The sequence below is a fragment of the Aegilops tauschii genome, chromosome 3, assembly GCF_002575655.3.
Source record: "Aegilops tauschii subsp. strangulata cultivar AL8/78 chromosome 3, Aet v6.0, whole genome shotgun sequence".
In the NCBI taxonomy this organism is placed as follows: domain Eukaryota; kingdom Viridiplantae; phylum Streptophyta; class Magnoliopsida; order Poales; family Poaceae; genus Aegilops; species Aegilops tauschii.
In genome coordinates this window covers 147074192-147097682 of record NC_053037.3, presented here as the reverse complement: position 1 = coordinate 147097682, position 23491 = coordinate 147074192, and positions in this window count along the sequence as shown.

Here is a 23491-nt window from a genome sequence, read left to right as displayed (position 1 = left end):
GACCTCTCTTGCAGACCCATGTAGTCCTCGAGGTCATCTACTTGGTTGATGATGGTAATGCATTTGTCATGGCTGCGAGCGGCGGGGAAGAAGATCTGAGGCGGCGAAAGACAGTCTAGAGGCCGGATCCCTGCTGTGCTAGACCCTTCTGTCATTGGAGCAACTGAGCTGGGGTGGACGACGGCGCAGCAGGAGCGGGACAAACCACACAAGGTTTTCTTTGACAACTATCTGTAAGAGAAGTAATTCTGTAAGGGATCATTTGAATTGGAGGATTCTAACAACGCAGGGATAGGAAATACACAGTAATAGGATAGGAATGGACGTGCAAAAGAGAGAATTTAAAAACACATGATTCTGCCAATCTGGGTGTTTGGTTCACAAGAATTGGAAGATCACAGGATGCAAAGAAGCATGGTGAGATTAAGTCAAACCACAAGAAAATGTACGGTTATAGTGCTATTATGCTACTATCTCTTAGTCTTGTGCTACATGAATAGGAATTTGAAAAGGAGGACAAGTGGATATTAAAATTCCTACGGTTTTTCTCTCAAGGAGACACTAAAGGAACAAATCCTACAGTTTTCCTTTGCTCCATTCCTTTGAACCAAATGCATGAATAGTAGTACCATAGGAAACTTTCCAATTCCTATGTTTTTCATTCACTTTTCCTTTCAAGCACTGGCGATTCTAGCAGGCAGGCTTGAGCAAGGAAAAGCCTACACTAAAAAAATGTTTTTGTGCTACTTCTACTACTTTGGACCCAGGCCACTGCCCTACTAGCTCAACTCCCAGGCCCATCGACAAATGCACAGCTCAAACGCGCAGAGATAAATAATGATGGTGTTCAAGAGAGTCCATCATGGATAGCTAAGTTGCCTGGTACCTCACTGCTTGTCATATAGTAGGATAAACTAATCGTATTTCACGTTACTGTGTGTGCTCAGTGGACAATATATATAACATGTAGAGTAAAAAAGAGATGCAACATGTAACACCCTGAGAATCATGCTACAGTAACCCCCTGTGATTAAGCTAATCATGTGCTAAACAGGGCTTGATCACATTTGGATCACCTTCCTTTTCAAACTCCTAGTTCAAACTTCAAATATAATTAAAGTGGAAAATAAAAGTTTTCAAAAATTCAAACAAAAATGTCCAGTGGGTTCTAAATAATACACTGGTAATTATGGTGGAGAAAACACATTTTTATAAAATGTCTAAATACTTTTAAATGAAATAAAACAGAAAAGGAAATAAACAAATAAAGAGAAAACAGAAAACAAAACAGTCAAAAGAAAAAAAGAGCAGGCCTCCCCCCACTGGACCCGCGGCCCAAACCCCCCCGGCCCAAGCTGGGCCGCCACCCGCGCCCCGGCCCAGCCCACCTCCCCCCGCGTCCCCTTCCTGTTCCCCCGACCGGGACGGAACAGTGGCCGTCCCCGCCGCACCCCCTCGCCGGCGACGGGGAGGATAAGGGCGCCAGCTCCCCCGCCTCCTCGGGCCTCTCTCCCACTCGCCCCCTCTCTCCCTCGGCCTCTGCGCCTTCTCCCCGCCAGATCCCCCTCCCTCTCCCCTCCGTTCCCCTCTGCCCGAGAGCGCTCGCCGCCGTTCACCGTCGTTCACACGGCCACCGTGCCCGCCTCGCCGCCCCAAGGTGTCTCCAAGGACCGCCGTCGCCCGCTGCTGCGTCTGGTGCAGCCCGTTGGAGACCGGAGCCCCTACAACGAACGCACCAAGCTCGCCTTCATCTTCGGACGCCGGCGACCCCCTTCTTCCCCGGCGACGACCTGCTGCTCCTAAGCACCCACGGGCCCTTCTTGCGCCGCGCGGTGAGCTCCTCTACCTCCTCCCTCTCTCCGCTAGCTCGCTCGCGCTCCGTAGCTACTTCCCCGCGCGCGCCCGAAAGCCACGCCGCGGAGCTCGCCGCCGGCGTGTCTCCGGTGACCAAATGGTCACGGGCGTTGGCCCGCTAGCCCGACCGCACCGTGCCGCACCCACCTAGCTAGCTAGTTCGGCCGTTCGCGCGCTCTAGCGTAGCTCCCCTCGGGCACCCGTAGCTCCTCGCCGCCGGCGAGTTCGTAGCGCACGTCTCCGGCCGTTCCAGCCCCTCCGGCCACCGCCGTTGGACGCGCGACGTCGAGCCGCGTCGTACGCGCCCAGCCCCGCCCCCGCAAACCCACTGTGGGCGAAACCCGAAGCTCACCCGCGCATCGCCGCCGCGCTGGAGCTCGCCGGAGCCCCTCTCCGGTGCCCTGCCGACGTGGCCGGCCGGGCCCCACCCCTGGGTCACTGCCAGTGGCCCCCACGGGCCCAGTTGACTGGGTTGACCCAGTCAACTGCTGACTGGGCAGGCCCAGTCACTGACATGCGGGCCCCGCCGCAAAAACTAAAAAATAAAATTAAACAGAAAATGTTTTATAAATAAAAATAATTATTTTAACTAATCACTCACTGACATATGGGGCCCACCCCTCTAATTATACTGTTAGATTAGTTTAAATAGATATTAGACTAACAGAGGCTGACATGTGGGTCCCACTGGACCCACCTGTCTGGTTTGACTGGTCAGCCGACCAGTTGACCTGCTGACGTCAGCATTACCTCATGCTGATGTCATAATTCATTTTTCTGAATATAAATAATTCCAGAAATTCAAATAAACTTTGAAAATTCATATCTTTTAAACCGTAACTCGGATGAAATTGTTTTCTATATGAAAGTTGCTCAGAACGACGAGACGAATCCGAATACGCAGTCCGTTCATCCACCACACCTCCCTAACCTATCGAACTAGCAACTTTCCCCCTCCGGTCCGTCTGTCCGAAAACGCGAAACATCGGGAATACCTCCCGGATGTTCCCCCCCTTCACCGGTACCACCTACTGTCGCGTTAGGGCACCCCTAGCACCGCTCATTGTCATGTCACGCATCGTCATGCTTATGTTTGCATTGTATTTACTGTTTCTTCCCCCCTTCTCTCCGGTAGACTACGAGACCGACACTGCTGCTGCCCAGTTCGACTACGGAGTCGACGACCCCTCCTACTTGCCAGAGCAACCAGGCAAGCCCCCCCCTTTGATCACCAGATATCGCCTACTCTAATCTCTACTGCTTGCATTAGAGTAGTGTAGCATGTTACTGCTTTTCGATATCCTATTCTGATGCATAGCCTATCCTTGCTACTATTGTTACTACCTTTACCTGCAATCCTACATGCTTAGTATAGGATGCTAGATTTCCATCAGTGGCCCTACATTCTTGTCCGTCTGCTGTGCTATACTATCGGGCCGTGATCACCTGGGCGGTGATCACGGGCATATACTTATATACTATATACATGACACATGTGATGACTAAAGTCGGGTCGGCTCGTAGGAGTACCCGCAAGTGGATCTTTGTGGCGGAGCGACAGGGCAGGTTGAGACCGCCTAGGTAAGAGGTGGGCCTGGCCCTGGTCGGCGTTCGCAGATACTTAACACGCTTAACGAGATCTTGGTATTTGATCTGAGTCTGGCCATTTGGTCTATACGCACTAACCATCTACGTGGGAGTAGTTATGGGTATCCCGACGTCGTGGTATCAGCCGAAGCTCTTTTGACGTCAGCGACTGAGTGGCGCGCGCCGTGTTGGACCGCTTTGACGTAACCGCCGTGATCGTGTGGGTTGCTAGGTCTGCTCGCGGCCGCGTTCGCAACGTGCAGGTGTGCATAGGGCGATGGGCCCAGACCCCTGCGCGCATAGGTTTAGACCGGCGTGCTGACCTCTCTGTTGAGCCTAGGTGGGGCTGCGACGTGTTGATCTTACAAGGCCGGGCATGACCCAGAAAAGTGTGTCCGGCCAATTGGGATCGAGCGTGTTGGGTTATGTGGTGCACCCCTGCAGGGAAGTTTATCTATTCGAATAGCCGTGTCCCTCGGTAAAAGGACGACCCGGAGTTGTACCTTGACCTTATGACAACTAAAACTGGATACTGAATAAAATACACCCTTCCAAGTGCCAGATACATCCCGGTGATCGCTCTCTAACAGGGCGACGAGGAGGGGATTGCCGGGTAGGATTATGCTATGCGATGCTACTTGGAGGACTTCAATCTACTCTCTTCTACATGCTGCAAGATGGAGATGTCCAGAAGCTTAGTCTTCGACAGGACTAGCTATCCCCCTCTTATTCCGGCATTCTGCAGTTCAGTCCACTGATATGCCTCTTTACACATATACCCATGCATATGTAGTGTAGCTCCTTGCTTGCGAGTACTTTGGATGAGTACTCACGGTTGCTTTTCTCCCTCTTTTCCCCTTTCTATACCGGATTGTCGCAATCAGATGTCGGAGTCCAGGAGCCAGACGCCACCGTCGACGACGACTCCCACGGCACTGGAGGTGCCTACTACTACGTGCAGGCCGCTGACGACGACCAGGAGTAGTTAGGAGGTCCCAGGCAGGAGGCCTTGCCTTTTCGATCGTTGCTACCTTTGTGCTAGCCTTCTTAAGGCAAACTTGTTTAACTTATGTCTGTTCTCAGATATTGTTGCTTCCGCTGACTCGTCTATGATCGAGCACTTGTATTCGAGCCCTCGAGGCCCCTGGCTTGTATTATAATGCTTGTATGACTTATTTATGTTTTAGAGTTGTGTTGTGATATCTTCCCGTGAGTCCCTGATCGTGATCGTACACATTTGCGTGCATGATTAGTGTACGGTCAAATCGGGGGCGTCACAAGTTGGTATCAGAGCCGACTGCCTGTAGGAACCCCCTTCCACACTCCTTGGCCGAAGTCGAGTCTAGACATTGCAAAACTTTTACTAACATGGTTGTGCGGCTTACGGGCCCACGTCGCCATTGGGTGGTACTAGGATCTTTTACTCCTCGACCTTTACTCTGGGACTCTGAACTCTCTTCTACTCGGGTTAAACGACTTTACTAACTCTAACACTAGGATCCCGTGACCGCGTTCACCCCAAAGATGGATAAGCCATAGTTGTTTCTTAGAATAGTATTTTGAACAATGCACACACTGTCATTTGACTCCTTTGAAACGTCTTTGCTTTCAGATGGAACCCACGAGGCAGGTTGTTCGCCACACGATGGCCATTGGTGCCTCGGGATCACCTGCGGTGCTAGCTGAGATGATGACCTATCTGGGTTATCGCTGGCACCCTGAGTTCACCGTCTACGAGGAGTTCCAGGACTTTAACCAGGAGCAGTACCGTGCCATCGTCCACCTCTACTCTCGGGAGTACGACTCCACTACTGTGCTGCACACCGCACATGGTGTTGGTGTGACCATCGATATGGCTGTCCACGATGCAGCCTATGCTGCTCTGACACGTCTTCGTGGAGAGTATCATGAGCTGGACACCTCCCCTTTCAGGCACATTGCTATCGCCTCTGATGTTGGTACGGAGGGATACTATACTGCTGCCTACTCCACTGTCACCCGGGAGCCCTTCTACCATCAGCACCTGGTTCTGCATGCTGATGGGCTGGATCGAGCTAACCGAGCTCTTCGCCACGAGATGTACACCACCCGTCAGCACCTTTACCGTGCTCTGACGCTGCTGCACCCCTTTGTCCGGTCTGGACAGGTACCGCGTGCTGCGATCTACCCAGCCAGGACCGTGATGCCCCACGGTGTCGGTTGGCCAGAAGTGGGAGGCTACTCTCCCGCACTTGGTCCTCTTCTGCCACCTGAGCGTCGGGCTCTACACCTGAGTATCCGCGGCCCCCAGTCTGCTGACGTGGAGGATTATCCATTACCTCACTACCAGCTGTCGGGCTACGATTACCTCCACAGTACCTCTTGGGACTGATGTAGGCTTGCTTGTAGTATTAGTTGCAGTCGCCGCGAGCCTGTGTGCCGCCTATGATGTTTTAGTTTATGTACTGAACTCTATGTACTGAACTCTATGCATGACCCCTTTTGTAAGCTATGCCGACTACTATGTAGTAGCTATCGTGCTCCTTTCATTATGCATGTTTCATCATGAATGATTCTTGTCATTGCCAATTTTCTCAATGCTGAACTACCCCTGTTATATATTAGCAGGATGGTTAGACCAGGTGGTCGTGGTCGTGGTGGCGATGCCCCACCACCACCTGAGTACATGGCTGGTATGATCCAACAGTTTGAACTGAACCGCCAATTCATGGAAAATATGATGGCTCAGTTTCCTCGCCCCAATATGAACCAACAGCCAGCTCAAGTGACTCTTCAAGATTTCATACGCCTCAACCCAACCATCTACCGCAGCTCAACTCAGCCTCTGGATGCTGATGACTGGCTCCGTGACATCACCTATGAGATGGAGTCTGCTGATGTAGCCCCTGCCAGCTATGTCAATTTTGCTTCCTTCTTCTTGAAGGGACCCGCAGCTCAATGGTGGGACAGCCACAGGCGTACTCTGCCAGCTGGAACAATCATCACATGGCCAGACTTCCAAGCAGCTTTCCGTGCCCGCTTCATTCCTCAGGGAGTCATGGACCGGAAGAAGCGTGAGTTCCGCAACCTCACCCAAGGCAACAAAACTGTTGAAGCTTATCAGCGGGAGTTTCTGGACTTGTCCCGCTATGCTGAAGAAGACATTGCAACTGATGCACGCAGACAGGAGAAGTTCCGTGATGGACTACAAGCTGACATCAAGCTCGCACTTCTAGTGCATGACTTCGCCGATTTCGCCACCTTGGTGAATAAGGCCATCAATGTCGAGACTGGTCTGCAGGAATACCAGAGCTCTCAGAGGCGCAACCGTGACACGGGCTCATCTTCGGGCTCGCCCTCACAGAAGCGTAAGATATGGATCCCAAGCAGCATGTATCGTCCAAATGCACCTGCTCCCAGGAAATCTTATGCTGCACCGCGTCTGCCTCCTCCACCATCTAAGCAGTCAAAGCTACCAGCTCCCCCACCTGGGGCTCCTGTTCCCACTCCCGATAATGGTCTGTGCTTCAAGTGTGGTCAACCGGGTCACTTTGCCAGGAACTGCTATCAGAATCAGAATCAACTGGCCCTTCCAGCAGCTGGCCGTGGTAACAACCAGCCCCGCAACAACAATGCTAAGTCTCAAGGTCGTGCTCATGCCAACCACGTTGATCTCAGCGAAGCTCAAGACCAGCCTGCTACTGTGATGGGTACACTCCTCGTAAATTCAGTACCAGCATCCGTTTTATTTGATACAGGAGCATCCCATTCATTCATATCAGCAGAATTTGCATTCCTGCATGGCATTCATTACGAAGAGATAAACACTCCGCTAGTGGTACACACCCCTGCGGGCCAATGCCAAACCTCTATGGTTAGTCGTGATGTTACTGTTGAAATTGAAGGACTGGAATTTCTTGTCTCTCCCATCGTACTGAAGTCCTGTAGCATTGATCTCATTCTGGGAATGAATTGGTTAAAAGCGCATACTGCTTCAATCGTTTGCACCACTAAGACCGTCCATCTGCTACACCCTTCAGATGAGATAGTTACTTACCAAGCCCATCTGGTGCAAAATGCCGAGGCAAGGCTCTATGCATTGAATGCATTGAACGCTGCACCACTCGAGGGCATTGAAAACATTCCCGTCGTGCGTGAATTCCTCGACGTCTTCCCTGAAGAACTTCCAGGGATTCCCCCTGCTAGAGCTGTCGAATTCATCATCGACTTGAAACCAGGCACCACTCCTATAGCCAAGCGACCCTACAAAATGCCGCCGCATGAACTCCTTGAGCTTAAGGAGGAAATCGACAAGTCTCTTCGCAAAGGATTCATTCGTCCAAGTTGCTCTCCTTGGGGAGCACCTTCTCTCTTTGTCAAGAAGAAGGATGGGACTAACCGATTGGTTCAAGACTACCGTCCTATAAACCAAGCTACCATTCAGAATAAATACCCTCTTCCTCGGATCAATGATCTATATGATCAACTGGCGGGTTCGTCAGTGTTCTCTAAGCTCGACTTGAGGTTGGGCTACCACCAGATCCGTGTTCGCGAAGAGGATATCCCAAAGACCGCCTTCGTGACTCGCTATGGTTCATATGAGTACACCGTCATGTCTTTCGGTTTAACCAATGCTCCAGCCACCTTCTCTCGTCTGATGAACTACATATTCATGGATTACCTCGACAAGTTCGTCGTGGTTTATCTGGATGATATCCTGATATTTTCCAAGAACGAAGAAGAACATGCTGAACATCTTCGTCTTGTGCTGGAAAAGCTACGAGAACATCAACTATATGCCAAGTTCTCTAAATGTGAATTTTGGCTACCCGAAGTAACCTATCTCGGGCATGTCATCTCTAAGGATGGTATTGCCGTCAACCCCGAGCGAGTTCAGGCTATTCTTGATTGGACTCCTCCCAAGAACGTTAAGCAAGTCAGAAGTTTTCTCGGTCTCGCCAGCTATTGCCGTCGATTCGTCGAGAACTTCTCTAAGATCGCCAGGCCTCTGACTAACCTGTTGCATAAGGGTGTCAAGTTCCAATGGACAGACAAATGTCAGGAAAGTTTCCAGGCACTCAAAGACAAGTTGACTTCTGCCCCAGTTCTAGCTCCACCTGATACTAAGAAGGACTTCGTCATTTACTGCGACGCTTCCCGTCAAGGGTTAGGCTGTGTCCTAATGCAAGACCGCAAAGTGATTGCTTATGCCTCTCGACAATTGCGCCCTCACGAAGAGAACTACCCAGTTCACGACCTCGAACTTGCTGCTGTCATTCATGCGCTGAAGCAGTGGCGACATTACCTTCTCGGTAATCGTTGCGAGATCTTCACCGACCACCAAAGTCTGAAGTATCTGTTTACTCAACCAGATCTGAACCTCCGTCAGCAGAGATGGATGGAGCTTGTTGCAGACTTTGACTTGGGTATTTCCTATACGCCAGGCAAGGCTAATGTAATGGCTGATGCCTTGAGCCGCAAGTCTTACTGCAACCACCTCCAGGTTCATAAAGTTCAGCCCTCGCTTGTTGAAGAATTCAGGAAGCTGAACCTCCATATTGTTCCTCCGGGTGCACTCGCTCCCCCTCCTAAACAATTTGGCAAGGTGAACCTCCACGTTGTTACCCAGGGTTCCCTCAATACCCTAGTTGCTAAACCAGATCTCGAGGACAGCATCAAAAGGCTACAGAAGTATGACTCTGAAGCCTACAAGATTAAGCGCTACCTCGCAGGAGGAAAGCCCTCATCCTTCACCATTTCTGAAGATGGCACCCTATACTTCAAGGGCCGCCTAGTGGTGCCATGTGCAGAGAAAAACCTGGATATGACACAGGAAGTTATGAAAGAAGCTCATGATACGCCTCTAAGTATCCATCCGGGTAGTACAAAGATGTACCAAGACATCCGTCAAAGATTCTGGTGGACTAATATGAAGCAAGACATTGCTCGTTATGTTGCTGAGTGTGACGTTTGCCGTCGTATCAAAGCAGAACATCAAAGGCCTACTGGAACTCTGCAACCTATCTCTATTCCTGAATGGAAATGGGACCATGTTGAGATGGACTTCGTCACTGGATTTCCCAAATCGCAGAAAGGTAATGATGCTATTCTTGTCGTCATTGACCGGCTTTCCAAAGTTGCACATTTTCTGGCGGTCAAAGAAGCGATCACTGCTAGCCAGTTGGCAACGCTCTATATGTCCAGGATTGTTTCACTCCACGGTATTCCATTGGTTATCAGCTCAGACCGTGGCAGCTTATTCACTTCAAGATTCTGGGCAAGTTTCCAAGAAGCTATGGGCACTCATCTGTCATTTAGTACTGCGTTTCATCCTCAATCGCAAGGACAAGTTGAACGCGTCAATCAAGTTCTCGAAGACATGCTTCAAGCTTGCGTTATTTCCTTCGGCAAGAAATGGGAGGAATCTCTCCCATATGCTGAGTTCTCTTATAATAATAGCTATCAAGCTAGTCTGAAGATGGCCCCCTTCGAAGTGTTATATGGACGAAAGTGCCGAACCCCCCTGAACTGGTCAGAAACTGGGGAACGTCCACTCTTCGGTCCGGATATTATCCAAGATGCCGAAGAACAAGTCCGCATTATTCGCGAGAATCTCAAGACTGCTCAGTCACGTCAGAAGAGTCAGTATGACCGTCATCATAAAGACATGGTCTATCAACCTGGCGAAAAGGCTTATCTTCGAGTCACACCTATGAAGGGTGCTCACCGCTTCGGGATCAAGGGCAAACTAGCTCCTCGCTATATTGGCCCATTCACTATTCTCGAAAGGCGTGGAAAAGTGGCATACCAACTAGAACTACCGCCGAACCTTTCTCAGGTTCACGATGTGTTCCATGTGTCACAGCTCCGCCGTTGCTTCAAGGATCCAATCCGAGCGGTGGATCACGAAGTGCTCGAATTGCAGCAAGACCTCTCCTATAAGGAGCATCCGGTCCGCATTCTCGACCAAGCTGAACGCCGCACACGTCAGAAGGCGATCAAGTTTCTCAAAGTCCAGTGGTCACACCATTCTGAAGATGAGGCCACTTGGGAACGAGAGGATCGTCTGCGCGAAGAATACCCCGCACTGTTTCCTTCTACCTCCTAAATCTCGGGACGAGATTTCTTGTAGTGGAGGAGATTTGTAACACCCTGAGAATCATGCTACAGTAACCCCCTGTGATTAAGCTAATCATGTGCTAAACAGGGCTTGATCACATTTGGATCACCTTCCTTTTCAAACTCCTAGTTCAAACTTCAAATATAATTAAAGTGGAAAATAAAAGTTTTCAAAAATTCAAACAAAAATGTCCAGTGGGTTCTAAATAATACACTGGTAATTATGGTGGAGAAAACACATTTTTATAAAATGTCTAAATACTTTTAAATGAAATAAAACAGAAAAGGAAATAAACAAATAAAGAGAAAACAGAAAACAAAACAGTCAAAAGAAAAAAAGAGCAGGCCTCCCCCCCACTGGACCCGCGGCCCAAACCCCCCCGGCCCAAGCTGGGCCGCCACCCGCGCCCCGGCCCAGCCCACCTCCCCCCCGCGTCCCCTTCCTGTTCCCCCGACCGGGACGGAACAGTGGCCGTCCCCGCCGCACCCCCTCGCCGGCGACGGGGAGGATAAGGGCGCCAGCTCCCCCGCCTCCTCGAGCCTCTCTCCCACTCGCCCCCGCTCTCCCTCGGCCTCTGCGCCTTCTCCCCGCCAGATCCCCCTCCCTCTCCCCTCCGTTCCCCTCTGCCCGAGAGCGCTCGCCGCCGTTCACCGTCGTTCACACGGCCACCGTGCCCGCCTCGCCGCCCCAAGGTGTCTCGAAGGACCGCCGTCGCCCGCTGCTGCGTCTGGTGCAGCCCGTTGGAGACCGGAGCCCCTACAACGAACGCACCAAGCTCGCCTTCATCTTCGGACGCCGGCGACCCCCTTCTTCCCCGGCGACGACCTGCTGCTCCTAAGCACCCACGGGCCCTTCTTGCGCCGCGCGGTGAGCTCCTCTACCTCCTCCCTCTCTCCGCTAGCTCGCTCGCGCTCCGTAGCTACTTCCCCGCGCGCGCCCGAAAGCCACGCCGCGGAGCTCGCCGCCGGCGTGTCTCCGGTGACCAAATGGTCACGGGCGTTGGCCCGCTAGCCCGACCGCACCGTGCCGCACCCACCTAGCTAGCTAGTTCGGCCGTTCGCGCGCTCTAGCGTAGCTCCCCTCGGGCACCCGTAGCTCCTCGCCGCCGGCGAGTTCGTAGCGCACGTGTTCGGCCGTTCCAGCCCCTCCGGCCACCGCCGTTGGACGCGCGACGTCGAGCCGCGTCGTACGCGCCCAGCCCCGCCCCCGCAAACCCACTGTGGGCGAAACCCGAAGCTCACTCGCGCATCGCCGCCGCGCTGGAGCTCGCCGGAGCCCCTCTCCGGTGCCCTGCCGACGTGGCCGGCCGGGCCCCACCCCTGGGTCACTGCCAGTGGCCCCCACGGGCCCAGTTGACTGGGTTGACCCAGTCAACTGCTGACTGGGCAGGCCCAGTCACTGACATGCGGGCCCCGCCGCAAAAACTAAAAAAGAAAATTAAAAAGAAAATGTTTTATAAATAAAAATAATTATTTTAACTAATCACTCACTGACATATGGGGCCCACCCCTCTAATTATACTGTTAGATTAGTTTAAATAGATATTAGACTAACAGAGGCTGACATGTGGGTCCCACTGGACCCACCTGTCTGGTTTGACTGGTCAGCCGACCAGTTGACCTGCTGACGTCAGCATTACCTCATGCTGACGTCATAATTCATTTTTCTGAATATAAATAATTCCAGAAATTCAAATAAACTTTGAAAATTCATATCTTTTAAACCGTAACTCGGATGAAATTGTTTTCTATATGAAAGTTGCTCAGAACGACGAGACGAATCCGAATACGCAGTCCGTTCATCCACCACACCTCCCTAACCTATCGAACTAGCAACTTTCCCCCTCCGGTCCGTCTGTCCGAAAACGCGAAACATCGGGAATACCTCCCGGATGTTCCCCCCCTTCACCGGTACCACCTACTGTCGCGTTAGGGCACCCCTAGCACCGCTCATTGTCATGTCACGCATCGTCATGCTTATGTTTGCATTGTATTTACTGTTTCTTCCCCCCTTCTCTCCGGTAGACTACGAGACCGACACTGCTGCTGCCCAGTTCGACTACGGAGTCGACGACCCCTCCTACTTGCCAGAGCAACCAGGCAAGCCCCCCCTTTGATCACCAGATATCGCCTACTCTAATCTCTACTGCTTGCATTAGAGTAGTGTAGCATGTTACTGCTTTTCGATATCCTATTCTGATGCATAGCCTATCCTTGCTACTATTGTTACTACCTTTACCTGCAATCCTACATGCTTAGTATAGGATGCTAGATTTCCATCAGTGGCCCTACATTCTTGTCCGTCTGCTGTGCTATACTATCGGGCCGTGATCACCTGGGCGGTGATCACGGGCATATACTTATATACTATATACATGACACATGTGATGACTAAAGTCGGGTCGGCTCGTAGGAGTACCTGCAAGTGGATCTTTGTGGCGGAGCGACAGGGCAGGTTGAGACCGCCTAGGTAAGAGGTGGGCCTGGCCCTGGTCGGCGTTCGCAGATACTTAACACGCTTAACGAGATCTTGGTATTTGATCTGAGTCTGGCCATTTGGTCTATACGCACTAACCATCTACGTGGGAGTAGTTATGGGTATCCCGACGTCGTGGTATCAGCCGAAGCTCTTTTGACGTCAGCGACTGAGTGGCGCGCGCCGTGTTGGACCGCTTTGACGTAACCGCCGTGATCGTGTGGGTTGCTAGGTCTGCTCGCGGCCGCGTTCGCAACGTGCAGGTGTGCATAGGGCGATGGGCCCAGACCCCTGCGCGCATAGGTTTAGACCGGCGTGCTGACCTCTCTGTTGAGCCTAGGTGGGGCTGCGACGTGTTGATCTTACAAGGCCGGGCATGACCCAGAAAAGTGTGTCCGGCCAATTGGGATCGAGCGTGTTGGGTTATGTGGTGCACCCCTGCAGGGAAGTTTATCTATTCGAATAGCCGTGTCCCTCGGTAAAAGGACGACCCGGAGTTGTACCTTGACCTTATGACAACTAAAACTGGATACTGAATAAAATACACCCTTCCAAGTGCCAGATACATCCCGGTGATCGCTCTCTAACAGGGCGACGAGGAGGGGATTGCCGGGTAGGATTATGCTATGCGATGCTACTTGGAGGACTTCAATCTACTCTCTTCTACATGCTGCAAGATGGAGATGTCCAGAAGCTTAGTCTTCGACAGGACTAGCTATCCCCCTCTTATTCCGGCATTCTGCAGTTCAGTCCACTGATATGCCTCTTTACACATATACCCATGCATATGTAGTGTAGCTCCTTGCTTGCGAGTACTTTGGATGAGTACTCACGGTTGCTTTTCTCCCTCTTTTCCCCTTTCTATACCGGATTGTCGCAATCAGATGTCGGAGTCCAGGAGCCAGACGCCACCGTCGACGACGACTCCCACGGCACTGGAGGTGCCTACTACTACGTGCAGGCCGCTGACGACGACCAGGAGTAGTTAGGAGGTCCCAGGCAGGAGGCCTTGCCTTTTCGATCGTTGCTACCTTTGTGCTAGCCTTCTTAAGGCAAACTTGTTTAACTTATGTCTGTTCCCAGATATTGTTGCTTCCGCTGACTCGTCTATGATCGAGCACTTGTATTCGAGCCCTCGAGGCCCCTGGCTTGTATTATAATGCTTGTATGACTTATTTATGTTTTAGAGTTGTGTTGTGATATCTTCCCGTGAGTCCCTGATCGTGATCGTACACATTTGCGTGCATGATTAGTGTACGGTCAAATCGGGGGCGTCACAAGTAAGTGTACAACCTCTTTGGCGAAGCCATGTTGATCTCAGCGTGACTGGGTTGGTCGGTGAGGATGATCCGGCTGACTTGGCTGTCGGAGGAGGGGAAGAAGATCTTAGGCATCTTGAGATGGAGCCCGGGGTACTGCTCCGCTGTGATGGAGGGTTTCGTCATTGGAGCAGCTCCGGTGAGTTGTACAACGCCGAGGCTGAAGCAGGACAGGAGAGACAACGTTAACCTGAGTGAAATTCTAATAGCATCTCCAATAGATGATGTAAAATACATAACCAAAATGTGCTAGAAGTAAAATGCATCAGCCGCTCATCTCTGAACTTAACTGTCGAAACTGAATTTAACTGTCGAAACTGAACTTAACTGTCGAAACTGAAATTTGCTCTCGAAACTGAACGCACTAGTAGCAGAAAAGCAGTAGCAGCAGCAGCAGCGGTGCGAGAGTTGGGGCAGCTGGTTGTGTAGCAGCATCAGATGAGGCTACACGTGTCGGATTTTGGGTTTCGGCAAAACCCTCGAGGTTCGAGCACTGGGGTGCGCACAAAGATCTCTCCTCCCCCAAGCACTCTCCCTCACCGCGATCTCAAGGCTCAGCGCGTCAAACTCGCAGAACAAAGGGACACAAGATTTATACTGGTTCGGGCCACCGATGTGGTGTAATACCCTACTCCAGTGTGGTGTGGTGGATTACCTCTTGGGCTGAGGATGAACAGTTACAAGGGAAGAACAGCCTCCTGAAGAGAGGTGCTCTTGTGCTTGGTGAGTTTGTGTGGATGAGGATGATCTGAATGGTCCTCGGATCCGTTGCCTCTCCTTTCCTACTATGGTGGCTAGCCCTATGTATAGCGGCCCTGGTCCTCTTCCCAAATGCTAGCGGGAAGGGATGCCACTGAGGGAGTCCTGGACTAAGGGGTCCTCGGGCGTCCGGCATGTTAGCCATGGGCCGGAGTGATGGGCTGTGAAGATACGGACACCGAAGATTGCACCCGTATCCAGATGGGACTCTCCTTGGCGTGGAAGGCGAGCTTGGCAACCAAATATGTAGATTCCTTTATTTGTAACCGACCTGGTGTAACCCTAGATCCTCCCCGGTGTCTATATAAACCGGAGGACTTAGTCCGGAGGGGGGAGATTCATTATCATAGTCATACAGGCTAGACTTCTAGGGTTTAGTCATTACGATCTCGTGGTAGATCAACTCTTGTAATACTCATATTCATCAAGATCAATCAAGCAGGAAGTAGGGTATTACCTCATAGAGAGGGCCCGAACCTGGGTAAACATTGTGTCCCCCGTCTCCTGTTACCATCGACCTTAGACGCACAGTTCGGGACCCCCTACCCGAGATCCGCCAGTTTTGACACCGACATTGGTGCTTTCATTGAGAGTTCCACTGTGCCGTCGTCAAAAGGTTTGATGATGCCTTCAATCGACAACAACGACGGTGTCCAAGGGGAAACCTTCCTCCCTGGACAGACCTTCGTGTTCGGCGGCTTCGTACTGCGGGCCAACTCGCATGGCCATCTGGAGCAGATCGACAGCTATGCCCCTGGCCACCAAGTCAGATTCAGAAGCTTGAACTATGTTGCAGACATCCGCGGAGACTTGATGTTCACCGGATTCGAGATCGCAGCGGCCGCTCCCTATCACCCCGATGCACATGATCTAAATCTATCACCGGACCACACTCAGGAGATTGTTCCTATGGTTGCTCCGGCCCTAGACCCGGAGGAGATCATGCCATCTAAGGATGGGAAGCTCAACCCCACCACGGAGGCCACGGATCCTTCGGCGTTGGAGCCGCACACAGACTTAAGCTCATGGGACGTCTGCGTTACTGGAATTCCGGAATCGTCTCCGGTCATAAGTCTCGAACCGCGTATGCCTGCGGACGCCGAGCTCGATTGGTTATCGATCTTCAAATTCAGCGCCGCAGACATCTTTCAGTACTCGCCCTTGGGCGATGTGTTAAACTCATTAAAGAGCCCGTCCTTGGCGGGAGACTCACAGCCGAATTATGTCCGGTTCAAACTAGGGGCTGATGATGGGGAATTTTTCTTCCCACCCGCCACCCACTCCATAGCCATTGTCGAGGACTTAACCGACGTGCTTGATTACGGCTCCGAAGAAATCAACGGTATGGACGACGACGCCGATGAGGAGCAGGGCCATAACCCGCCGCTTATTGGACGCTGGACGACCACTTCTTTTTATGACGTATACATGGTGGATACACCTAAAGAAACTAACAACGACGACAAAGAGGATTCAGTTAAGGACAAACCTCCTGAGGCACAGCCCAGACACCGGCGTCAGCGGCGCCGCTCTAAGTCACGTCGTGCAAAAGACAACAACACCGACACCAAAGAAAACAATACTTCGGACGATGCCGAAAACAATGAAGACCATGTTGGGGCAATCTCCGAACAGGATGAACGGGAAGACGGACACGTTAGCCCTAATGAACAGGCCATACACGAAGAATCGGAGGACAATAATTATCTCCCACTCTCCGAGGAGGAGGAGAGCCTCAGCAACGAGGATTTCATCGTGCCTGAGGAACCTCTCGAGCAGGAGCGTTTTAAACGCCGGCTAATAGCCACCGCAAGGAGCCTGAAAAAGAAGTAGCTGCAGCTTCAAGCTGACCAAGACCTGCTCAATGATAAATGGACCGAGGTCCTGGCCGCCGAGGAATACGGCCTTAGTGGCACAGCCAAAAATTACCCAAAGCGCAAATTGCTACCACAGTTCGATGACGAGGCGCTGGAGCCCGTACCATCATCTCACAACGCGGCCGACCGACCACCACGCGGTCGGGATAAAGCGGCAGCTCGAGCCGAACACCAGACCGCCCCACCTCGCCGTAAGGGCGGAAATAAAACAGCTCGGGGTTGTACATACGACCTTCAGCAGGGCCTGGACAGTAGAGCAGGACATACAAGATCGATCTACAGATCGCGAGGACGTGCCTATTCGGACGTGACAAACCTAGCCACGCCCGGGCCGAAAATAGCAGACAGACTCCATCGGAGGTACGTCGCAGGGTGGCCCAATATAGAGGTGCCGCACACCCTCTTTGCTTCACAGACAAAGTAATGGAACACGAGTTCCGAGATGGGTTTAAGCCCATGAATATCGAATCATATGACGGAACAACTGATCCCGCGGTATGGATCGAGGACTTCCTCCTCCATATCCACATGGCCCACGACGACGACCTCCATGCCATCAAATACCTGCCATTAAAACTCAAAGGACCAGCTCGATACTGGTTAAACAGTCTGCCAGAAAACTCTATTGGCAGCTGGGAAGACTTGGAAGACGCCTTCCGCGACAACTTCCAAGGAACATATGTCCGGCCACCAGATGCCGATGACTTAAGTCACATTGTCCAGCAGCCGTGAGAGTCAGCCAGGAAGCTTTGGACCAGGCTCTTAGTTAAAAAGAACCAAATCGTCGACTGTCCGGACGCAGAAGCCCTAGCGGCCTTCAAACACAGCGTCCGTGACGAGTGGCTTGCCCGCCACCTCGGTCAAGAAAAACCAAAATCAATGTCAGCCCTTACCGCTCTGATGACCCGCTTTTGCGCGGGAGAAGACAGCTGGCTCGCTCATAGAAGCAACAACGCCAGCGATCCGAGCACTTCGGAAGTCCGAGACGGCAATGGCAAGCCACGACGCAGCAAACACAAACGTCGCAGTGATAATGAAAGAACGCGCGACACAGCGGTTAACGCTGGATTCAGCGGTCCCAAACCCGGTTAACGGAAAAAGCCATTTAAGGCGAACAGAGACGGACCTTCCAATTTAGACAGGATATTAGATCGACCCTGCTAGATTAACGGCCACCACAACAAACCAGCTAATCATACCAATAGAAGTTGTTGGGTCTTCAAGCAGGCCAGCAAGCTCAACGCCGAACACAAGGGGAGGAGACCGCCCGGTGATAGCGACGACAAAGAGACTCACCAACCGAACAACGGGGGTTAGAAGCAGTTTCCCCCCGAAGTAAAAACGGTAAACATGGTACATGTGACACACACCCCTAGAGGTGAGCACGCGGAACACTCCCTCTGTAAAGGAAATCATACTACGGCCATCTCAGCCAAACTACACAGCGGCCTCATCACGCCGCATACTGCATCGGCCATTAAGCCGCCGGTCTCCATTCAACATGACCGATCAATGTCCATATTGGACTAGAAATTCGGCTTCCGCCGTTCGCCCAATATGCCTTTGAAGTGGGTACCACGCATACATAATTATGCACTTAAAATACCCTGAGCATCGATGGAAGCATAATACGGGTGGGCCTGTAAGCATTCCAATAACCCTCCCCCTACTTTTCTAACTGCCTTTCTCTTTTTATTATCCCCCCATAGGTAGCTCAAGGGCCGGGCACCCCGCGGACTCCATCAGAGTTCGGGTTCATACAATCACCCAAGGGTTACTCCTGTCAAGGAGTCCATCAACCGAGGACAGGCGGCGCAGACGTGCAACAGGAGGTCTAAAATAACTTTTTGTAGACCACACTCTCTATTTCGAGCCTGAAAAATTCCTTTCTCCTCAGCTTTCGACCCCTGGCATGTCAAATGGCCCGGGTCGCAGCTTTGTTAGCTATACATTAGGAATTGGCATATCACTCAGCTCCCAGTAAAAGTAACCAGTGTCCAGTATTGACTCTTTCTTAAACGACCTGAATCTTTGCTCCTGCGGTTGTTTCACACACACACCTCGACATAACTTGCCAGGGGCTCGGTATGGGAACAAATGAGTTGCCGACAAGTCCGAACAGCTTTACAGCGTACTTCGGCGTCGCGAGTTTTGGCCTTATATGCATGAGCTCCGAATCATGTCTTGGGTCAATAGTTGGGTTGCCCGGCTCCTGTGCTTGCTACCCTACGTTCCGCTCTATGGGCTAGGGTAGTAAAGGGATAACTACTACGATTATGCTTCCGGTTCATCTGGTCAAGCACCTCAGTAGAGAAAGCCAAAAACTGACTGTCATGATGCGGCGAGAGCTGGTCAACCACTCGACGACTTATCGGAATCTTTAACGATTCTCTCCGTGTCATACGAAGGATCTTTTTCAGATCAAATATGTAACGCATCATATTAAAAATAAGCCGCGTACATACCAGGGGCTATATCGTAGACCCACCATAAAACTCCTATGGCTAAGTGAAAGTGTTAACGCCCTATAGTCTGATTGCCTGGTTCGCCACATTGACACCTCCTTCATGGACCAAGACGTTGGGTCAAGAGTGATCAAATGCCTTTCCGAACACCCCCGTATTTCCTACGAGGGGGCTGAAGCCGACGACTGGAAAACTTTCAGATTATATAAAAAAACGGCCACATAGGAGGAACAAAAGCTCTCAGGCAAAACATAAGCATAGATTGGTTATAAAATTGTCTTTTACAATTCCCATACATCTCACTCGAATATTATGTCCTTCGAGCATTGACCCTCTATCAAGCGGGCAACCTCTAAGACATCCTCGAAATAATGCTCCGGCGCGTGCTGGTCCTTGCCCTTGGGTGGACTCTTAGTCGCAACATCTATGGCCTTCATCTTCCCCCAATATGTCTTGACACGGGCAAAGGCCATCCGCGCACCTTCAATGCACGCTGACCGCTTAACAGCATCAACACGTGGCACTGCCTCAACAAGTCGCTGCACCAAACCAAAATAACTATTCAGAATTGGCTCGTTCGGCCACAGCCGGATTACGACATTCTTCATGGCAGTACCGGATATCCTGTGAAGCTCGGCCCACTTGGACATCTGCTCGTTCAGTAGCAGTGGACGCTTCGACGCACTGAATTGTGACAAAAAAGCTTCTCCGCTGCATACCCTTCTTGCGCCTGATAAAATTGCGCCGCATCGGAAGAACTCTTCGGCAAATCCAAAAACGCGTCTGGAGAACTCCACACTTGATTCAGAAGTGCATAATTCGGATCGCCGAACTTAGTGTCTAATAAAAAGGGGTTACCAGCCACAATCTCCCCAGCTCACCGTATCTCCTCCCGGGCCGCTCTGGATTCGGACCGCGCTTCTTTCGCCTCTTGTGAGGCCTTTTCAAGATCAGCTGCCTTGGCTTTATTTTCCTTCTCAAGGAACTCACAACGGCCAGCAGCATTTTTCAGATCGAGCGCCATCATGGACATTTTCTCCTCGTCTTGGTGTCGAGCAGCCTGTTCGGCCTTTAACTCGGCCGATGCCTTTTCGGCAGCCGCATTACTACACCGGGCCTGCTCCTTGGCCCGGGCTAGCTCCGCCCGAAGAATCTCAACGGCGGCGGCACAATCTGCAGTCATGCATATCCAGTATACAATTTTTAGCGTCACACTTATGTTATAAGCACGTATGTGCAATAACTGCCCCAAACACATACCTTGCGACTCGTCAAGATGCCTGTTGATCAATGCAAGGTCATCCCCTGCCACATCAAGCTTCCGCTGAAGCTCGGCCACCTCTGTAGTCCGGACAGTTGTCCGGGGGAAACAGCCTGTGTTCCAATTACAACAGATTATTACCTGAGCATATCTTTTTGATCCTCCGATCGTCTCCCTTGGGAAGGCAATCCGAGTCTCAGGGGCTACTATCTATACACAGGTGCATTTTGTGAATAAAGCACAGTTGGGAAAATCATATCACAATCCTCGAAGCCTCTCACCAGGCTCGTGAAGGCTTCATTCAATCCGTCCTTCACAGACAGAAACCATACCCATCAGGGTACAGTGTTCCTATGAGACGGACGCTTGTCGCAGCATGCTCGTCAACATGTCCGGCGCTTCCGGATCTTCAGAAGCCGCTGTTGGAGTATGGCCTTCCTCTGAAAGAGTCCGTTTACTCGTCTCCAGAATCATCTCCGGCTGTAAACCGGATAGTCCGGGACCTTCCTTGTTGGCCCCCGAACCCTGGGGAACAAAAAAACCACCTTCGGGTAATGTCTTCTTCGCCCCCCGCACTACTTGTCGGTCGGGAGAAACCCTCCGCGACGACACCTCGAAGTCGTCCGCCCTGTTGGGCGAGGAGGTCGGGGGAGGCGTATCGCTCTCCATCATCTCTGGGAGAAGATCTCCCGAGGAAGAGGATTTTTGAGGAAAGTCGTGCGCCGAACTGTGAAGATATATATATATATATATATATATATATATATGTATTAGATGTTACTTCGATAACAGGAAAGGAGCGGGACATGTCTAAAGCACCCTGCCTCACTTACGATTTGGTTGGAGGTTTACCCTCATGATGGAACTGTGCGACGACGTCGCTCGCCAAGCTCGAGCCGCCTGACGATGGCATTTTGCCCCTCTTGGGAGACTTCTCCTCCCAAGCTTCGGAGGCGGCCCTTTTCTTGCCATGGGGAGAAGGGATGTTCTCTTCTCCTGCACCTTTGTCTTTGGGCGAAGAAACTTTGACTTCCCCGGACACAGTGTCCGATTTATCTCCAGAACAAGGGTCATTTCCAGTCTTCTTGTTCCTGTCCTCCTTCATAGACACCTGGTACGGTGTCGGGGCCAGCATCCTTGTTAGCACGGCGTCCACTGAGTCTTCGGGAAGGGGGGCCGGACACCTAACTCGTTCCACTTTCTTTATCCATCCCTGGAAAAAATGATTTGCTCAGTATCTTATTACGGGATGCTCGACTAAAAGGTGTTCGGAAACTGAGTACTTACCGGGGTGTCCAGATGGTTGCAGTCGAGGCTGGCATCTTTGGTGGTGTCCGGCCATTGCTTTCGTTTCCTAAAAAATAAATTCCATATTCCTTCGTGCGTAGTGCCGAAGAAGTGCTGAAGAGTCTGTGGCCCCTCTGGATTAAACTCCCACATACGGAGAGGCCGTCGTTGGCACGGCAGAGTCCGGCGGACTAACATTACCTGAATGACGTTGACAAGGTCGATGTCCCTCTCGATGAGGCTTCGGATGCGACTCTGCAGAGTTCACACTTCATCAACGGATCCCCAGTCCAACCCTTTATTAATCCATGATGCAAGCTGAATTGGGGGGCTAGATCGGAACACAGGCACAACTGCCCACTTGGAGCCTCGGGGCTCGGTGATGTAGAACCACTCCTGCTGCCATAAGTCGGAAGACTCTGTGAAGGATCCTTTTAGCCAAACTGCACTGGTAAGCTTGCTCACTGCGGCACCACCACACTCCGCTTGCCTCCCCTCTATCACGTGCGGCTTCACATTCAAGGTCTTGAGCCACAAGCCAAAGTGCAGAGGAAGGCTTCGCACGTGACGATAAACGCCGAGATAAGAAGAACAGAGTTCGGGGCGAGATCGTGAAAATCTAGTCCATAATAGAACATGAGCCCCCGGACGGAGGGATTAAGGGCAAACCCTAACCCTCGGAGGAAGTGGGAAACGAACACGACCCTCTCGCCGGATCTAGGGGTAGGGATAACCTGCCCTTCCATTGGAAGCCAATGGAGGATTTCCGCGGTTAGATATCTTGCCGCCTGAAGCTTCACAATATCCTCCTCTATGACAGTAGAAGCCACCCATCGGCCTTGACGGCTGGATCCGGACATGACTGAGGCTTGTGGCGATTGAAACCTGGGTGTTGGAACTCAAGGTAGCAGGAGTTGAGGAAGAGACAAGCGTGGAGAAGAAAGACGGGTCTGAACCCCTTTATAAAGGCTGCGAATAGCAAGCGCCTACTCCTGGGACTTAAAAACTTGCCTATTCCCAAGGGGTTGAACCCAAAGGTCGGTTGGATTACACACGTCCGTGTCGATAAAGAATCCCTTAAAAAGGGGACACTATCTCGCTTGGATAAGACGTGTCAATGACAACCGCGTCTCGGAACCTGGAACGGCGGGCGAAAAAACGGTTCGAAATAATGACCGGGCTGACGTGATGTCCTAAAAAGTTGCCAGGGGATTGGACTTATGAATTATTATGCCCTCTATGGAAGTATATGCTACTCGTGTTGCAGAGCCGAACTCGTTCGTCCGAAGACCATTGTGGAATATCCGGAAAGGGGGAACCCGCCTTGCAATGCTGAAGACACATCTGCGTGCCGGACTCCTCGTCATTGAAGCCAGGTTCAGGGGCTACTGAGGGAGTCCTGGACTAAGGGGTCCTCGGGCGTCCGGCCTGTTAGCCATGGGCCGGACTGATGGGCTGTGAAGATACGGACACCGAAGATTGCACCCGTTTCTAGATGGGACTCTCCT